The sequence below is a fragment of the Sapajus apella genome, unplaced genomic scaffold (assembly GCF_009761245.1).
Source record: "Sapajus apella isolate SASKATOON/1434 unplaced genomic scaffold, GSC_monkey_1.0 scaffold35, whole genome shotgun sequence".
In the NCBI taxonomy this organism is placed as follows: Eukaryota; Metazoa; Chordata; class Mammalia; order Primates; family Cebidae; genus Sapajus; species Sapajus apella.
The window spans coordinates 9,668,439-9,684,400 of record NW_022436975.1 but is presented as its reverse complement, the minus strand read 5'-3'; the positions used below and the strand labels follow the sequence as shown (position 1 = coordinate 9,684,400).

The 15,962-nt window shown below is 40.9% G+C and overlaps 1 protein-coding gene across 1 annotated transcript in view; it reads right to left on the bottom strand.

The window, feature by feature from the left end:
• FAM110B (family with sequence similarity 110 member B) overlaps positions 1-15,962 on the bottom strand; it is a 155,975-nt gene that overhangs the window by 101,746 nt on the left and 38,267 nt on the right. The window contains exon 2 of the mRNA XM_032296143.1: positions 14,887-14,985. The gene's annotated coding sequence lies outside the window, so the exon portion shown is untranslated. The remainder of the gene's footprint in view (positions 1-14,886; positions 14,986-15,962) is intronic.

Below are 15,962 nucleotides of genomic sequence, written 5' to 3'. Positions count from 1 at the left end.
TTTTCTTTAAGGATGTTGAATGTTGGCCCCCACTCTCTTCTGGCTTGTAGGGTTTCTGCTGAGAGATCTGCTGTGAGTCTGATGGGCTTCCCTTTATGGGTAACCTGGCCTTTTTCTCTGGCTGCCCTCAGTATTTTCTCCTTCATTTCAACCCTGGTAAATCTGGCGATTATGTGCCTTGAGGTTGGTCTTCTTGAGGGATATCTTTGTGGTGTTCTCTGTATTACCTGGAATTGAATATTGTCCTGCCTTGCTAGGTTGGGAAAGTTTTCCTGAATAATATCCTGAAGCGTATTTTCCAGCCTGGATTGATTCTCATCACCACATTCAGGTACACCTATCAAGCGTAGATTAGGTTTTTTCACATAGTCCCATATTTCTTAGAGACTTTGCTCGTTCCTTTTTATCCTTTTTTTCTCTAACCTTGTCATCTTGTTTTATTTCATTAAGTTGGTCTTCGACTTCTGATATCTTTTCTTCTGCTTGATCGATTCGGCTGTTAAAACTTGTGCATAGTTCGCGAAGTTCTCGTGTTGTGTTTCTCAGCTCCATTAATTCACTTATATTCCTTTCTAAATTGTGTATTTTTGTTAACATTTCATCAAACCTTTTTTCAAAATTCTTAGTTTCTTTGCATTGGGTTAGAACAAGTTCTTTTAATTCACAGAAGTTCCTTATCATCCACCTTTTGAAGCCTGCTTCTGTTAATGGAACACACTCGTTCTCCATCAGGCCTTGTTCCGTTGCTCACGAGGAACTGTGATCCCCTGTAGAGGGAGAGGCATTCTGAGTTTGGGTATTCGCAGTCTTTTTAGGCTGTTTTCTTCCCTTCTTTATAGATTCATCCATCTGTGGTCTTTATAATTACTGTCTTTATAATTGGGTTTCTGAGTGGACGTCCAACTTGTTGATTCCCAGCGCTAAAATCTGAGCAACCCACTGCGCCAGTCAAAACAGCGGCGTTAAGATTGATGGTGCTTTTCTGACTCTGCACCAAGAACCGCCGCACCAAGGCAGCAGCAAAACCACCTCACCAGCCACAAGAGTCACGCTGGTGACCCGTAGGGCTCCTCCGCTGGGAATCTCCTGGTGCGTGAGCAACAAAGATTCGTCTGAAAGTGTGGCGTCCTCTCGTTCTCTGTGCTTTCACTGGGAGCTACAATCCCGAGCTACTAGTGATCAGCCATCTTGGACCTCTCTGATTTCCTAAAACTAAATAGTATAAATGCTATATAACCTATGGAATATTTAATTGATAAAACAGTTTGAGGGCTCTGTTTCACTTTAACCATAAAGTATTCTGCCCTGTCTCATAAAAATTTCCAAGCGTTGCCTGATTTTTAACCACAACTGGTACTTCGCTAACGAACATCCGTGAATCTCTAAAGTCTGATGTGTGAGTGAGTTTTGCAGTTTCAAGCTAAATGACAGCTGAAATATTTCCATTTGGTTTTTATTTTCTGATTCCACTGTGTCAGTGTCTAATTTGCAAAGTTACAAAGCTGACGATTTTGTTAAGTGTGACATCCACAGTCTGGCTACTAAGGTCCATCTAAATCAGAAATTAGTGCAGGTAACTTACTTTGATTGTTCAGCTGCCACCCTAACAGCTTCTTTATTTACCTGGCAGCTGCTGCTTTTATATGGATATTTTAATATAGAGACATTTTCTACATAATATATTTTTATTTTTTCATTCACACACTTTTAATGGAAAGGTAGCTTTGAGGCACTGAGGTAAGCTTATAAAGCATGAACTATTATCAGAGGTATGTTAGTCTTCTGCATGTGCCTGAACGTTATCTAAATAAAGCTGTCAGGCAGCTTTTGAAGGGCTGCACATACAGTTGCATAGGCTGCACATTGCACAATCTCAGGGGCGTTACGACCATGGTAGTCTATGTAGGTGGTACCTCTAGGATTGCACATGATTCACTTGTATGAGTATATGCAGTGCCTCTGAGAACACACGTATCACGGTATGAACTCATGCTGCTCTAGAAAGTAATTCACAAGTAGCACAGGTGAGGTGCTTTTTTCAAGCCCCCCAAAACACATCTAAGCCCAGAAAAATGGTATTCATATTCATTGGTTCAAGCATCTCCCATAACAGGGATAATGTGTATTCACACAGTCAAACCAAATGCAAATAAATAAGGGAGCTATGTATTACATTTTTGCAAAGACAGTACAGTATAGCAGTCAAGAGAAGGGAATTCTAGAATCAGTCTGATCGGATGCAAGTACCTGCTTCACCACTTATTAGCTTGTGTGACCCTGATCAAATTATTTCATCTCTTTGTGACTCAGTCTCTTCATCTATAAAATGGCATAATAATAGAACCTACCTCAGAGCTGTTATGAGGATTAAATTAGGTAATACATGTAAAATAGATAAAACAGTGCCTGGCAATAGCAAACTATGTGAGTGTTTGGATTTTGTATAGGTTACATTAGGTGCTAAAAAAAAAAAATCAAAGCAGAAAGAGATCAGGTCAGGAGTTTAAGAATTAGTGGTGTATTCCAGATTAAAAGTGAAAGCTCTTGACCAACAGGGAAGTTTTCAGGAGGCCAATCTGTTTTACAAGTCAAGTTTCTGACAGTTAAAATCCCTGACTTGAAGCAATCATTAGGTCTGAAAAGCAAACTCACATGCACTGAGTGTTTGCACTATTGATGCAGCCGTCCTCATGGGGCACCAGGCTGGTGCATCGCAGCCTTCAGTGCCTCAGCTGACATTTACTGGCCACCTCTCCTCACAGGTAGGGACATATCTAGGGGACAAACAACTCCAGTTTACCTAATCAGCTGCCAATAAAACTTCAAATCCTACAAGGGAATAACTGTCCGAAGGCTCAGGCAGCTTGCCCTGGTGAGGCGTTTGCTGCTTTCATTCATGTTATTTAAATATCAGCTAATCCCTGGTACATGCACTCCCACCTTGGAAAATCATCTCATTCACTGCAGTGCAAATAGGCCTTGTTCCTGGTGCTGTGAGAGAGAAGGAAGTGTTACAAAGATGAAAGCACCATGCAAAGTTTCCCAGGCTAGAGGGAGCCAGGCCTATTCCCACAGTGTGAAGTGGGACAGCTAGAAACCAGAAAAATTCATAGCATGTTAACTTGCAGATGCATTTTATCTATTTCAATTCTTATGCAAGCATCCCAGGAGAGCTGATAACCAGCTTTGATGTGGATTACAGTTTTAGATAGTAGAAAACTCAACATATATAAGAAACATATTTTTAAAGAGAATTAAATATATGCAACATTCAAGCTCCACTTACACCTACATCTAGCAATTCTAGAAAAGCACAATCCTACTCATAAAATGCTGGCACACAGTGGTGCACACATTACCTAACTGTACCAAAATGTCCCAGAGTACCTCTTACAACCAATTGCCTAACTAGTTCTCTCGGAAGAAATAAGATGGGGAGATCCCACCGGGAAAAACTGAAGTTTGTATCACAAAAAAACTCCATGTAAATTAGAGGTCTGACTAAACTAGGAATAGATATGTTGTGTAAAAGAATCTCTGCAAAAGCAGCCAAAAGACAAATGGGTCCCCTAATTTCATCTCTGCATGATGCTGACATTCCACTCACAATTCTCATTACTGCTGGGTTGCACCAGAAAATCAGGAAGAGGCGCCCAAACCCTATAACTCAACAGCTTAATAAAAATGCATATGTTCTATTTTTAAATTAATCAACATCTGTGATTTTAGAATTTCTTCCTCTTAAAGGCAATTAGTAGCATACACTGGATCACATGTGTAGAATCTAAAAAGATGGAATAGGAGCTTTCAGTCCAATAACAGTACTTGTAATTTTCTGCCTGATTATAATAGTCAAATAAAAAATTCTATATCTTATGAAAACAGAGAAATCAAAATCTATTTTATTCAGCCTTTTCATGGTAAACAGGAGGAAACTGAGGTTTGGAGAGTTTATACACTGTACCCAAGGCTACATCCCACTAAGAACTAACTGAAGCTAGACCCCTGCTTATTTCATCTAAGAAAAATCAGAGTGCAAGAAAATAATTTCCGTTCTTAGCACTGCTTCCTGACTGACAACGGAATTCAGCTGTCTGTCAACCATCTGGTAGTTAAGTGATTACTGAGTCCTACAGCTGAAATTCAGGGAATAGAAATACATGTACCAGTTTAGGGAAAGTCTTCCTTGGCAGATGGTTAAGCGTTGATGACCCCTATTTTTCCTCCACCAATCAGTGCAGTGCAAGGCATCAATGTCACAAGTTGGGTCAGCTGATTACCACTGTAGTGAGTGAATATTACCAAGCAGGGCTGTGCCCTTACTTTCCCTACCCGGCAACAAGACTCCCCCATGGGTTATGGTTTCCACTGACTGTGGCTTGCTCCACATAGGCAGTAGCTGCAGAATAACAACAAATCAAACTTTTGGGGGTCGGAGAAACAGAATCAGCAAAGAACATTTGCTTACATGTTGGCTAAAATATCACCAGCAATTCATTAGTGAGGAGCACTGATGGTACATAGTCATGACAAGATGTTTCAGATGCAGAAAGAAGGGTAACGTAGAAGAGTGGGAACTCTCATCACATTTTAGATTAAAAGAGTGGTCCTATTTCCTGGGGGATTGAACATTTCCACTTATGTTCACGCCCCTCACCTGGGTATGTTAGTGGGCTGTGCACGGGTGATTGAGATTTTCCCATTTCTAAACCTCTGCTTTTAAAAAAGTGTACATTTATCACTACCATTTATTTTAGCTGTAAACCATGATATGCTAACTTAAGGATAGCAGAGAAAGAAGAGATATCGTAAGTGGACATTTTCAATCTCATTAAAAACTGATTAAAAAAAAAAAAAGCTGATCCTGCTTTGCTATAATTCACTTTCCACTTACCTTAATGTAAGTCTCTAGATTTTCAAATCAAAATACAATTTTAATGTTCATAATATAATTGTTAGCAAAAAAAGGAGAATGGTGCTTTTAAAATTATATTGGAAACAGGTACTATTTCCTAAAACGTGAATGCATCCATTCTGGGTGGAAGCATTCTGTTCTAGGCGGTGCTACCCGGGTTAGGGTTTTCTCTTCCTCCAGTTGTAATCCAGGCGGAGTGGCCCTGGTGTGCCTGGTCTCTATGTGTGCCTGTGATGCTGACATGATGACTGTGTAGGACCCACAAGCCAACGCCTGGGAGAGCAGCCACTGCGTGCACATGGCACATGCTCACTGGGCTACAGAAACAGTTTCTCTTCATAAGCATATTTCAGGTATTGGTAAAATGAAATGCTTAGAGGAAAGCAAACTGCTTCTGTGTGCTATATGTTCAATAAATAAACTCACATAATGTAGATGCACCCACTTTGGGGAGAGAATTATTTGTGCCCAAATATCAAGTAAGGAAAGGTAAATATTTTGCAGGGGGGGAAAAAAACACAAAGCGTTCACTCAAAAAGAGCTGAGGAGGGTACAGTATGTCGAAGAAGGGCTGACCAATTCCAGCACTGTGGAAGGCAGGGATGGGAGGATCGCTGATCATTTGAAATCAGCTTGGGCAACACAGTGAGAGGCTGTCACTACAAACAAAAATTTTAAATTTTTTGTTTTTTATTTAAATTTAAAATTTTTAAAAATTTTAAAGAATTTTTAAAAATTTTAAAGTTTTAAAAATTTATTTTTTAAAAAAATTAAATTTTAAAACGTTATAAATTACAGACCACATCATCTCTACAGGCATGGTGGCACATGCCTGTGGTCCCAGCTACTTGGGAAGCTGAGGTGGGATTGCTCACACCCAGGAGGAGTTCAAGGTTACTAACGTGAGCTATGATCACATCACTGAACTTCAGTCTGAGCAAGAGAGTGAGACTCTGTCTCTAATACGTGTGTGTGTGTGCACACGTGTGCATGTATAAATATTATATAAGAGCTGACCTTCAGAGGTGGAGGCTAACCTCACTCTGTGTGACTCAAACCACCACTGTCAGGAGGCAGATCTGAAATTCGGCTCTGAAATCTCCGCTGTACTTCCCAATGTCCCATAGATAGGAGTGGCTCCTAACACAGCCTACTCAACAGACATAACTTCTTAAAGGACTATATTTAAAATTGTGAGAAGAGTGCTAGTGAGTGAAATTTCAACACCATATAAACTCAATGGGATCCCACAATTATGAGACTGTTTCTACACGGATGGTGAGAAGTTCAAAAGCAAAGAGTAAAAAAATGGAGCTGGAGACAAAGGCCTTCTTGGCCCCTGAAACTGGCCTGTGGTGCTTCAGGGTGGACTTGCCTGACTCAGCCAACCAGCAAGGAGCCAAACAGGGACCGGACACATTGCAGGCACTCTGCAGGAAATGAGTTTCCTCTTCCAGTCAAATTAAGGCTGATCTAAGAGCGCTCCCTGCATTTTTAGCATAACCCAAACATAGGAAGTTCTGAGAATGATGATGACTCTGGGCTCAGCAGAGCCAGCAAGGAGGGGCCCTGTGAGTGCCAGCCCAGGCTGGGTCCTGGTGACCTGACCCCAGGGAAAAGCCCTCATAGCCTCTATCTCAGGCTGATATGCTTTCCTCAGCTCCTTCCGGGAATTCTGTCAAAGACACAAATATTGTTGGCTCAGTCAAATGCTAAATTTAAAGAAATATGGGATCAGCTAACAACTCTAATGGGTTAACTATGTGCTTCTCAATCAAGAGCCATGTCTTTCCGGCACCGCAGAGCAGACACGCTGAATACATTTGTTAAGTGAACCAATGAATGAGCAAACACAAACACACAGCTGTTTAGGAAATTCCTGAATGCCAAGCTCTTCTCGGGGTCCGGGATGAAGTGGATCTGAAGGGCGGGTATAGAAAGCTGATCACTTTTAATATAATTTGATGCAATTGTTACTTTTCAGAAATTTTTTTTTTTTCTTTTTTTGAGACAGACTTTCACTCACTCTGTCACCCTGGGTGGAGTGCAGTGGCGTGATCTCAGCTCTCTGCAATCTTTGACTCCCAGGTTCAAGCTATTCTCCTGCCTCAGCCTCCAATAGTAGCTGGGATTACAGGCCTGAGCCCCTACACTTTTGTATTTTTAGTAGAGGAGTGTCACCATGTTGGCCAAGCTGGTTATGAACTCCTGAGTTCAAGTGATCTGCTCGCCTTGGCCTCCCAAACTGCTGGGATGACAGGTACTTTTCTTAGATATTTTAATTACATGAAGAATAGCTATACTAAGAATATCTTTGCCATATTCTTACAACTATTTACATGAAGGCAACTGTGAAATGATCTCCATTTTCTCCTCTGTAAAATCAAGGAGTTAAAATTAAATATGCAACATCTCTTCTTCAATACTCCAGAATTTCATATGCAAAATACAACACAGCTCTGAGCAAAGAGAACAGTCATTAATGGTCCCAAGGCTGATGGCAGCTCTGTAACCTAATCTAGAGTAAGCAGTGCCAGGTATTTAATTTTTAAGTAAAAAGAGGCTACCATGAATTTCTATGTCATCAGCAGTCAGTCAGGGAGAGGCCTGCATGCTTTTTCAATAGGTGCAATTATCCTCCTAGTAGTACCTTTTGAAGATTAAAGAAACAAAAATTGGGTGAGCTACTAAGCAGAACAATCTAGAATTCATTTGGTCCAATACATCTTGCATTTCAAACCCAGACAGTCCCTGCTTGTGTCACACTTCGGTGATGCCTATCTGTTCAGCTGACAGACTCCAAACAAAGAAAATAGCCTCAAAGATGAAAGGCTAACTGCAGTGGGGGGAGGAAAAAGTGAAAATCAAGATGGCCAGGTACAACGGCCCCAGGCATCCAGAGAAAGAGAGAAAGTAACCAATGGTGTTTTACAATTCTAATCAAGTTAGGAAACAAGTCAGAAAACATTGCCAAGGCAGTACTCACTGAAAAGAGATGCCACTAAAAAAATTAAACAGATTGTGAACAGTACTCTTCTTGAAAAAAGGATTTCAACATCATGACTGATGTATGCAACCTAAACTGGAAAGCCTTTTTTTTAAAGAGACAGCATCTCACTCTGTCTCCCAGGCTGATTAGTGCAGTGGCCCTAATCACCTCAGTAACTCCTGGTGTTATCAGCTCACTAACTCCTGGGCAGCCTCTAACTCCTAGGCTTAAGCAATTCTCCTACCTCAGCTTACTGAGTAGCTAAGGCTACAGGCATGCACCCCACACCAGGATAATTTTTAACTTTTTTTTGTGGAGAGTGAGTCTCACTATGTTGCCAGGCTGGTCTCAAACTCCTGGTCTCAAGCAATCCTCCGAGGTTGGCCTCCAAAGTATTGAGAGTACAGGCTTGAGCCACCATTCTAAGCCCCAAATTGGAGAACATTTTTAACAACAACAACAAAAAAAACAAAAACAAAACAAAACAAAAAAAACTTCCTTTTAGAAAGAAGGCAAGTAAAAATTATATAGTAACATATAAAACCTCAAACCACTAAAAGTACTGTTTTTTAAAAGATAATCCTATGTAACAATAAGAATTCATTTACCATAGATAGTAGATTTGTAGAAGATTGATCAGCTTAGATTATAGACTAAGTTAAAAAAAATTAACACACTTGTACCTTAATGGCATTAATACATGAAAGGTCTATCAATAGTACTTTGATGTTTTCAAAACATCTGAAAAACCAAAACATGCCATCAGATGTTTTTCCCCTTTACTCAAACAGTGAAACAAGGTAAACAATAATAATAATAAGAGTATGATTAGGTGTCAATCAGGGAAACTCATTCCAGGAAAACCTAAGTTTATATTACCAAAATTCACAAAACCATTATACTCTTGTACTTGCAGGAAAAAAAATTCAAATTCTTAGCGTCTGAAGAGGTTGAAGAACTGTATACTACACATATTAAAATACACTCATGCTTAAGGGGTTTGCTCTTTGATGGTACTCAGGACAGATCAATGCCAAAAGCAAATAAGGAAGCAAACTCAATTAGAGTTGCAATAAAAAATCAAATCAGGGCCGGGCACGGTGGCTCATGCCTGTAATTCCAGCACCTTGGGAGGCCGAGGCAGGTGGATCATGACGTCAGGAGATCATCCTTGTCAATATGGTGAAACCCCATCTCTACTAAAAATACAAAAAAATTAGCTGGGCATGGTGGCGCATGCCTGTAATCCCAGCTACTCAGGAGGCTGAGGCAGAATTGCCTGAACCCAGGAGGCGGAGGTTGCGGTGAGCTGAGATCACGCTGGGCCGAGATCGCACCATTGCACTCCAGCCTGGGTAACAAGAGCGAAACTCCGTCTCAAAAAAAAAATCAAATCACACCCCTGGGAGGTGTGTGTGTGTGCACATGTGTTTGCATGTGCATACATATGTAAGAAGAGTGGGAGCTCTCACTAACCTATCCCATCCAGAGCAGTATCTTCACTATTTTTTGGTTTTCAGAAACTTTCACTTGGCATGACTACAAATTTTGAGATGTAGCTGTATTATTCCTACCAGCTTAATCTCATGACAAATCCTAACCTGTGGGCAACCATGAAAGAAGGCAAATTTGCTTTAAAAAGACAGTGTTTTTTAAGACTGCTGATGTCTACTGTTGGAAAGAAAAACATTTAGCAAGTTCAGTTTTAGATTTCTACCATGAGGAATGAGTTATTACCGAGTAAGATAATAAGTCTTGATTTCATACAGAATATAAAACTTCCGGCTGAGCCTGGATATCTCCTGTGAAATGCAAACAGACTCGTTGAAATTCAGGCGTAATACTGTTCTGTGCCAGAATATAGTGATGTTAATAGAGACAGAATGTTTTCATCTCAAATTAGCTGAGATGTGGCAAAGGACACTGATAAAACCACTCTAAGAGGTGGACTTAAGTCAGCATGAGAGGTGTGCCACCACGGATTCTGAAAGAGAGGCTGCCTACTCCTTCCCTTGGTGTGTAACCGATGTAAGAGTCTACAGGAATACAAATCACAAATGCAGAAACAGCAAGCGTAGTGACATTATTGCTTCTTATCAGTAACTCCTCCATAGAGGCCTGGGTTACTCCATAGGGGATGCTGGGAGAACAAGGACACATGGCCCTTGTACAAGGTCAATCTCATAAGGAGGAGGGGTGGGGAGCGGTAAGAGAAGGAGTGGGGAGGGGTAAGTGGGGAAGGAGGGCAGAAGGAAAGAAGAGAGAGGTGAATCCAGCCCATCCCCGTCCTAAACTCAGCACAAAACAAAGAACTAGTACCACTGTCACGGCATTCAAATGCACGTTACTCCCACTACAATGTTTTTCTTTGTAGTTTAAACTGTACTGCTAAAGGCAAATTTGAAAAGTCATCATATTCTCAGTGTTCTAACAAATGGGTTTTCACATCTTCAATTCCTTTGCTGCATTTTTAATTCCGTTCCCATCTGTACTGAGCATGTTCAATGCCAGGCCTGGGTGCTAAGATAACAGGACACATCTCTATGACCGGGAGAGCTCAGATACATTCACTTTTTTTTTCTTTTTTTTATTTATATTTTTTTTATTTTTTGAGAAGGAGTTTCGCTTTTGTTGCCCAGGCTGGAGCACGGTTCAAGTGATTCTCCTGCCTCAGCCTCCACCTCCCGAGTAGCTGGGATTACAGGCATGCACCACCACACCTGGCTGATTTTGTATTTTTAGTAGAGATGGGGTTTCTCCATGTTGGTCAGGCTGTTCTCAAACTCACAACATCAGGTGAACCACACGCCTTGGCCTTCCAAAGTGCTTGGATTACAGGAGTGAGCCACCACGCCTGGCCCCAGATACATTCACTTTCTAAGGTGACTTATGGTAAATTAGGTAATTATGTAACTCTTTTCTTTAAAAGACATTTTTAAGCCAAGTAATATCATTAGTTTCAAGTGCACAAAAAGCAAACATGTGAAACAAATGGTAAGAAAATTCTCCAATACACCAATGATTCAAATGTGTCTTTGGTTCAAAGTAGAGGAAAACGAATGCCAACATTTATTAAATACTTCTCGTTTAATTTAGGTATGATATAAGAGGGTCAAACGTTATTAGATTTCAATTTGCTTCCTTTAATAGTTTCATAACAACCATATAATCTAGGTGAGCATTCTCCAGTGATACTTCCCATTTAAGGATGATGGGAAAAAATGGTCTAATGAGAACAAAATCGTTACTACTATCTTTATTCTTAAGTTAACTTCTAAATTTCATAAAAATCCAAGAATATACTGCATTTTATATTCAAAAAGTAGCCCCTAATAAGAATAAAATGATTTTTGGACACATACTCTTGACTATTCACTCTAGTAGTCAATCATAACCAAAGCCTTTATGAATGAACCTTTGTGACCAAAGTTTAAACAGTGACTTAAACTAATGATGAGATTACTGAACTGCAGCCATTCTTCTCTACTACTGTTAGATATTCCCCCACACTCCGGTCACAACGCCTGTTCCATTCTGTACACATTTGCTGATAGTGCTATTTTTACTTTACCATTATCTCAGGGGGCTCTCAGTTACAGAGCATGCGCTATGTGCCCAGCACAGTGTATTTACATGCACCACCTCATTTAATGCCTACGGCAACCCTCATAAGTAGGTATTAGCTCCATTCTGCAGAAGATCACAGTACATATGCTAGTAACATACTTTAAACACTTCTCAAGTGCCAGCCCATGTAGCAACTCACATTCCTCGAAATGATCCTATGGTCTGGCCACTACTGTGATTCTGCTTTGATGGATGAAGAGCTGGTACATCAAGTAAACAGCTTTCCCAGGGTTGTACATATTGCACATGGCAGAGTCCAGGTCCTGACCCAGGTCCTTCTAACATTAAAGCCCACACTCTTACCCTCAGCACAGAGGAATATGGCTTTCCAGGACCGCTTTATGTCATCAGACATGAGAAGAATTGAAACAATGGACAGGAAGGGAGTCAGGGCTGGTTTGGGCAGAGCCAGACCCTCCAACCCATTAAGTCAGCTGATAAATCTAGCTGAAACACTCGCACGCCCAAGTTTTCCTGAAGGAACTCACTGTAAGAAAACAGAAGCCTTGCTTCAAAGCTGGCAACTCAATGATACCTGGAGCATGAGACCCAAATGGCAGGGTTTCTGAGTGCCCAGGGCACTAGGCATTCCAGGATAACAAGCCTTGCTCTAGACAGATGCTTCATGTCCATTCAGTGGTCATCTGTCCCTTAGTTACTGCAGCCCACTGTGTCCCTCAGCCATAGTAGGCTCTGGACTACTGATGTTGATACTCAGACCTCTTGGTTACTCAGGGCTGTCTCAGGAGGGACTGCTGGAATTTAAGGAAAAATTGTTTTTGGACATAGTGGTGGGTATCCAGTGATGGGGGCTTCAATTCCAAGGGCCTGTGGGGAGGTTAACAAAGCTCCCAGGGGAAGATAGTAGAAGGGCTGAGTCTGGGATCTGGGGCAATGATCTGGCATCCCAGGAGGGAGGCAGGAAGCCAGGGTAAGAGGCGTTCGGCAGGAGGAAGACATCTGGCAATCAACCGACTTGCAGCTGTCAGCTGAAGGATAGATGGAGACACTGTGATACATAAAATTAATTTTTTTACTTTTTAATAATAGCTATTCTGTTTGTTATGAGATGGGACCTTGTTGTGGTTTTAATTTGTATTTCTCTGATGATTAGTGACATTGAGTATTTTTTCATGTTTGTTAGCTGCTTGTATGTCTCCTTTTGAGAAGTGTCTGTGCATGTCATTTGCCCACTTTTTAATGGGGTTATCTGGTTTTTTGCTTGTTGAATCATTTAAGTTCCTTCTGCAGAGGAGAGGGAAGGCTTATGCACTGTTGGTGGGAATGTAAATTAGACACTGTGGAAAATAGTTTGGAGACTTCTCAAAGAACTTAGAACTACCATTTGACCCAGCAATCCCATTAATGGGTGTATAACTGAAGAAAAATAAATTGTCCTACCAAAAAGGCACATGCATTCATATATTCATTGTGGCACTATTCACAATAGTAAAATCACAGGATTAACCTAGGCATCCATCAATGGTGGACTGGATTTAAAAAATGTGGTACATACACACCATGGAATACTACACAGCCACTAAAAAATGAAATCCCATCCTTTGCAGCAGCATGGACACAACTGGAGACCATTAACCTAAGTGAATTAATTCAAGAACGAAAAGCCAAATACAGCATGTTCTCACATGTAAGTAGGAGCTAAACACTGAGTACATATGGACATAAAAATGGGAAGAAAAGGCACTGGAGATTACTGGGGGGATAACAGGAAAAAAGGCTGAAAACCTATCCGTAGGTACTTTGCTCACTACTTGGTTGATGGGATCATTTATATCCTAAACCTCAGTATCACACAATATACTCACGTAACAAACCTGTACATGCACCTCCTGAATTTAAAGCAATAGTAGAAATTATTTTTTTTTCTTTTTTTTTTTCCGAGATGGAGTCTTGCTCTGTCCCCCAGGCTGGAGTGCAGTGGCGTGATCTTGGCTCACTGCAACCTCTGCCTCCTGGATTCAAGTGATTCTCCTGCCTCAGCCTCCTGAGTAGATGGGGCTACAGCTGCGTGCCACCATGCCTGGATATTTGTGGGGTTTTCTGTATTTTTAGTAGAGATGGGTTTTCACCACGTTAGCCCAGACGGTCTCCTGACCTCATGATCTGCCCTCCTCGGCCTCCCAAGGTGCTGGGATTACCAGCATGAGCCACCACACCTGGCCACAATATAAATTATTTTAAAAAATGAAATCGATGGTGCAAGAGCCACATTGGATTTACACAGAAGTTCTCAGCTTAGGGAGAAGTTCATCACTCCTGACCGCCACCCAAGAAAAGGGTGTTCACCTTGGCACATGAGTCCAGGTTCTCTATGGAACACTGGAACAACTAATGCATTCTTAATGTAATGGGAGGTAAGCATTCTGGGCTACAAACTGACTACAAAACACCGTCAAATAAACCAAGTGCATAGGTGCGTCAGTGGCTCCCAACTCATAGATATCATTATTTATATTAGCAAAGGTCAAGAAAAAGAATAAGACACAATATTTGCCAGAAATTATGAGGTCATCTTTACCCCAATATTTTCATTCATTGGGTTAAGGCATTTAATACAGACTGAACATCTGAACATTAGTATGTGCATGGAGAGGAAAATAATTAAGAATGTGCACCTAAATCTAACCAGTGTTTTCTCTGGAAAGTGGCTTTCGAGTAGAAAGTCACATTCTATGCTATCTATCTGTAACATTTATTTGTTTAAATATTTATATTACATTAACAGTTGAAAAAATATATACCAGGTCCCATGTCCAGTGAGAATATTCAGTAGTTGGGGAACAGTACACTGTTTCTGTTTTACTTATTCCATGAGTGATTGTAATTCTAACATCCCAATTGGGGAAATGAAATATCCACTGAGTGTTCAGAATTCTCAGAAAAAAAAAACCACTGCCAAGTAAACACCCAAGCATTTCAGGGCCAGTGGTGATAGTGAAGGTGGCGCAGGTGCTGGGATCAGCCTCTCAGGCAGACCAATGGCGGGCGTCTGCCCTCCACCAGCTGACACAGAGGCTGGGGAGCCAGTTCCACAAGGATGGTTTTTGCCAATCTCCCCATTCCTGCCAGGGGTGGAAGGCTGGAATAAAGTGTGTGTGCTTAGAACAGTGACCAGCACAGGGTAGAGTCCATAAAAGTTTGCTAAATGAATATACGTAAAGGAAGTGGGGAGGAAGGGTGGGAACAAAGAGAGAAGGAGGGAAGGGAAAGTATTTAAGAATGAAAAAGCTGGGAAAAATTGGGGAATACCTAAATTATGCTCAACATATAAAGGACATTTACTTTATAACCAGATTTATACATGATTTTAATAATAGATTTTTAGTGTAATTACCTTTTATTTTCTTATCGGGACTTACAGGGCCTTGGTAGTTTCTAATTCAAGATGTAGAAAGAACAAGAATGCTGCTCTGAATGTCCAATTTGGAGATTTCTAAAAGGAAAAAGATAAAGATTAAAAATTATGCTGGAGAATGAAAGTGATTAAAAAGTATCATTCAAAAGAAACTGATTTTCCTTGAATCACAGACATTATATTTATCTAAGGATAAATTGGATTAAAAGCCCATTTCTAATTCAGCTGCTCCAAGAAACTTTAAGACTGATTCCAAAAGGAAACAAAAATCCCACTATGAGGCCAACTTCACGTATTCAATGGAAAGCAAACTAAACAAAAGCTTGTGTATTGCCATCAGCCTGGGAACTCTGGCTTTGCACCGCTTCATACTCAACATCCCAGAAAGGACGTGTCAGTCCTTCTAGCTCACAGAATCATGTAAGACATGATGGAGCTTCCTCAAAAACAACTGCAAAACTGGGTAGGAAAACAGGTACACTGTCCCCCAGAAACACTGTTAATGTTTGCAAAGGGAGAAGATACCACAGGATGGGTCCAGTAGCTCGTTGTGTCCTCCAAGTGCAGTTCAGACCCAAGGTCACAAACAAGCACACATTTCCGCTGGTCTTGGGCTTCATTTTCCTGGATTGAGGACAGATCTTGACGGCCTCAAATTTCAAAGTACAGACTGTTTCATTATCAGGGAAAATTAACATTGACTGGGACCAGAAACAACATGACTCCTTTTTACAAAAGGGGAAAGAAACGGAGGCTCCTGGAGAAAAGCCACTTCTGCTGGACATGTTCTGCTTTGGCTGCACTTGGAGATACTGGGATGAGTCATGAAAGTGATAGTTATCGGGGCAGCTGGCAATGCTAAAGAAAATCCTGTGCTGAAAACCTTAACTGTCTTCTCCTCCAGCATCTGCTTTTGTCAGATACCATCAGTCCAAATGACTGCGTCTTTGTTTACTCAAAAGCAGGAGCCAACAGACAGAGAAGGAAGTGTCCTGGCTGCAATAGATATCCTCTTTATTGAGATTTACTGTATATTTTGCAGGTTTATGGGAGTA